A 5,213-nucleotide genomic window follows, 5' to 3' on the forward strand; every position below is an offset into this window, starting at 1 on the left:
AAAAAGATTAATAATAAAAACACAGGGAATTAGTGATCATTTCTGGAGTTATGAACAAATTAAATAAAGTCCAACATTTAAAGGTGATTTTTAATAGAGAAAGGAGAATTAGCACCCATGTAGAAATTGTCTTGAACAGAGACCCAAAATGGGTGTGACAGCTGTGGGTGGAATATAAAAATAATTAACAGATATAGCAATCAACCGCTGTAATTAATGAGTGTTTTTTATGGAAATAAAAGTGAGAGAGGCATAATAAGAGGAGAGCAAAAGGAGGGGCAGAAGTAATAGGTTTGTTTTAGTATAGTATTTTTTGAGAGCTCTGTGTTTATAAAGGCCTTGTGTTTGTAAAAGTGTGAAATGTTCTGGGTTTGTGAGAGTTTGTGTGTCTGTGTGTGAAATTATGGGAAGTATCACTGAAGTGTGATTGCGTATGGATGTGTATATGAGCCCTATAAATAAAGGGACACAGAGTGTATGTTGTATGAGCCCTATAAATATCCATCCAGATAGAGAGGTTGATCATTTGCTGCATAACTAATTAGGAGTATGTATGAAATTTACATAAAAGAAAATCTATTTAGACTATTTTCATCAATATAAGAGGCAGAAGAGATCTGATGATTAAAAACAAAGAGGGCACTTAATAAATATTATGATTGTAGAATGAAAACTAATGATAAAAATATATGTGTATGTCTGTGTAAATGTGTGTGTGAGTGTATGTATAAGGATAAATATAATACAGTATAAACAAACAAATAGCTGTAAAACAAAAATGTGCATGAAATCAAAAAGTTAACTCTTAGTGGACTGGACTAGACAATGTTTATTATTGGGCTGTTTTTTTCATGCCATGAATGAAGCCTGCAGTAAGATTAACTAAACTGAGAGCTGTTGAATGGACATGTGTCAGATCATAACTCTTTTCATATCAAAGTGATGAGTAAGAATATTTAGATTATAAAAAAGTGATCACTTTAAAGTGATTGAATTGCATTTGGGAATCACATTATCTGGACAAACAATAAAGCTTTGAGTCGAGTGTATTGCGTTAAACTAAAGTCAAATAAGTTATTGGATTTTAGACAAAGGTTGTATTTAAGATAAGTGTTGTTATATTAAAGCAAATGGCAAAAGAGGGCCAATGATATGATGATAAAATAAATAATAAGAAAATTATATTTTGTATCTTATGCAGTCTTAAATGTGAAAACTTCACATTCATGTGTCTGTTTTATGTTCTGTCTGGTCCAGTTTATGAGAGAATACTATTTTAACATTATGAAATTAAACACAAGAAAGTTGTTTTTGATTTTTCTATGATTTAAAAAATGTCTGGAGAACAATTTAAATGTGAGTGCAGCGTTATCGGTGTAAACTTGATCAACCAACAAAAAATAGGCAGAGATTTGTTATTTTTGTTAGGGACTGTCTGATGAAGGCATTGAGGATGACTTTGAGGGGAAACAGGCCTCTCTTGATGTCTTCAGACAGACAGAAATGGGCCCCGACTTTAGAAAAAGACAGATAGCAGATAGATAGATATTTTGTTTTTATTTTATTTATTTTTTGTTAGGTATAAACAGAATAGGTCTTGGTTGATCATGGGTACACTGAGGAGCTGCATTTGAGACTAAAGGAAAATAAATTTAAGAATGATTTGGATCATTTAAACATTGGTCTTGGGGGCGGGTGAAGCCCATGGAGAAAGGTTAAGATTAAATTGAACATCATAACTTCCTCATATATGAATGTTAATAACTTCATATTCATGTGTCTATTCTGTGTTTCATTTGTTATTATTATGTGTGTTGTTTCACTAACTCATTCTGGGACTAGTTTCTCCCCATTGCAGACGGCTGAGAAAGATGATTTTATAGAAGTTACTAATGCTGCAGGAGGAAATCAGGACACAAAGAAGACTGAAAATGATGTGACTGATCTGATATATCCTCCTGCGCTCATTGCTGCTGGTAATCATTATTGATGTGCCATTTATAATGTGGATTAAAATTTCTCTGGAAAAGTTTATTTCAGTCCTATACGATCACTTTATGATTTTCCAGAATGCCATCAATGGGGTTTAATGCCCGTGTCTAAATTGTTCTGAGGGTCTAAATTTAAATCCAGCAGCTAACCACTGGTTTATTGATTTGAAGAGTAAATATTACAAACATGTGGCAAAGTTATAGAGTTACCTATTGGATTGGTTACTCCCCCAAATTTTCCAGAGAGTACCCTCATAATAAAGAAATAAAAAGAGGTTAGTGTGTGCTACAAAGTGCTGATTGAGTGTCTATTTCTATTACTACTATTTTAGTTTGCCATAGTTAATACATGAAAGTGTAATTTTAGAGGTATAATAGTGATAACTGTTAAAAGATGATGAAACATTTGGATAAAAAAATAAATAAATAAATAATGTAAGAGTCATGAGAAATTAAAAGTACGTAGTGCATCTTACTGAGCAATTATTTCAAAACACAAGAAAAGAGATATGTTTTTAGATATGTTTGTCTTTAATACTTTATTATGTTTAAACTTTTACTTACTTTTCTGTTAGTTTAAAAACTTGATTTATATTATTTTATTTGATAGAATGGAAGGTCCTTCACCTGAGAAAGTGTAAGAAATGGAGAAAGTAGTAATAATAAATTATTACTTAACAATAAAAAAGGGATTATAATATATTAATAATAAGATAGGTGTTGTAAATGTAAAGCTCTGCATGAACAGAAGGCTAGAAATAAGTTGTATTGATTATATAGAGAATATCGAAAAAGACATTGTGTTCTGTTTTATTAAAGTTTAGAAGGTTATTTGTATGTTGTTTGAATGGACAGAAGAAAGTAAGATGAGAGTAGTTTTTGATGAGAGTAGTTTTTGTTTTTAAATGGTGTGAGATGAGAAAGTTTGAAAGCAGTTAATATAATCAGTTATTATAAATATCACTATTTTTACTGTTGAAGAATAAATTAAATGTATTATTGTGAAACAGTGTAATGCCCCACTCCTCACTCTCAGTCTAAAATTGATAAGTGTCTGCTTGAAACAGAAACACAAGAGCAGAATTTGAAGAAATATTAATAAGTGTTTTATTTCATTTTATTTTGGTTTGATTTTATTTTTATATGTAAAATGATGTGCCTTGACAATAATGTTAGATAGAGTGATATGAAGGAGTTCAAACAGCTCTCCTCATCAATGATTAAAGATTTTATATATTCAGAGGGCAATCTAAAGTTAAGGGTTTATACTGAAAACAACAGATTAAGTTGAAAATTCATCTGAAAGAATAAATGTAGGTTCATAAACTATCTAGAGACCATTATTGAATTAAGGTGATGTTTTTAAATTAAGCTTCCTAGAAGCTTGAGAGGCTCTGATCTGATGTTAGTCCCCACCATGATACATAGTTTTGTGTAACATTTGCTAAAGTAGCAGAAATAAAATCTGAATGGAAATTAATTATCTATAAATGAGTTCAATTTTAGCATATTTTACTTTTACTTTGGACAATTTTAATAGATTGATGAATTTTTAATAATGCTTTTTTTTTTTTTTTTAAATTTAACCATGTTTTGAATTGTCTCCATATTTAAGCATTTGTAGATGTTCCATTGGCTGTGTCGGTTCTCTGGTGATACTCCCTGAAAAAGAAAATATCTGTTTACTGACACCAAATTATTACGGATTGAGGACTGACCAGTATCAAGACCAGGGGCAAGAGGTGACGACCCAATGACGGGTAAGACTTGACAATGGCGTCACCGCCCAAGAAGGTTTGAAAGGGTTTTAAGGGGTGGATAAATGCTGCATTTTAATAATCGCTTTACTAAAATAACTTATCACAGTGTTAAATACCAAGCATTCTGTCACTGTGTTGTCAGGGGATCATACCCTGTGTAGAGGATTATTTATAGATTGGTTTTGGGGGTAAAGTTTTGAGAACCGTTGCAGACAAAGGTGTGCCTGGCTTATTATAGAAGTATTAAACAAACATGGGAATGTTTGTATGATAATGAATTTAGACTGGAAGATGATTTATTACTTTTACTTATGCTTTAATTGAACTCATGTACATTGTAAAAGTAATGAAGAATGGAAAAGATACATGGTGGTGACTAAAGATTAAGATTGCTTGTCTTGTTTGTTTGTAACAATATAAATGGAATTAATTAAGAAATAGGGTGCAGGGTTGGCTACAATTGGTATAATAATTGAAAAAACAATTCTTGAGAGGGGAATAATATTATATTGTGTTACCATTGATTAAATAATTATGTAAAAAAAACCAGATGAGGTACTGATCAATGTAAATGGCCCAATGCAACAGAAAGACCAAACTGGGAGGAAATTGATTCCTCCAATGATATGTTATATATTTGATAATTCTTTTATTGATTTAATACTCTGAATTACTCTGATATAGTCTGAAACTATGAAAAACAGCTTAGCTTGCAGGGAAAATTAATTAATGTGAAACAGACATTGAGAGTCCTTGGGAAACAGGAGGAAATGAAATGTATGTGATAAGTGAATGAGTAGGGAGTTTTAAGATAAGGAACACCTGTGGTAGTTTACCTCCTCTGTGGAGAATTATAGCCTTTTTGTGAATTACCCTTTCTGTGAATGACCATGAAAAATGTTGTGTATAGATAATAAAGGGATGATCTAATGTTTTTAATTGGAACAAAGTCAGGCTATGCCTGGCTCTTGCCTGGAGGAGGCAGAGGACCCATGTGTTATTTAGTGCTAGAAATGAGATGCAACAAATGTGTGTGTAGCAAATGACTCTAATAAGGGAAATCATATAATATATTAATCAAATGAATGCAGAAAGTAATGATTGTTAGTTAATATAAAACATGTAACCATATGAGGTGATTACAGTGTTCTTTATGCATATAAAATTAAATAGTCATGCTGTTGCCATCATTGAAGCAAGTCAGGACAGGATGACCCGCTGAAGGAGAGAAGGTGGAAAACAATTGCGGCCTACAATACCAATGAATAAGAAAGACATATTAATATGGATGTTATTACTGACATACTTGGGACAAGTGTTGCCCCCAATGACAGGGCCTACCAGAGAAACGTCCCAAGAAGGACCAGGATCACCAGATGAACAATTATAAGAAAGCATACTGCAGAGTGGGTTCCCTACAATCAGCCTTGGAGATCTTGGTTGGCCTTTCCAATGAAGCTGA

This window comes from Xyrauchen texanus, chromosome 28 (genome assembly GCF_025860055.1).
Source record: "Xyrauchen texanus isolate HMW12.3.18 chromosome 28, RBS_HiC_50CHRs, whole genome shotgun sequence".
Lineage (NCBI taxonomy): Eukaryota > Metazoa > Chordata > Actinopteri > Cypriniformes > Catostomidae > Xyrauchen > Xyrauchen texanus.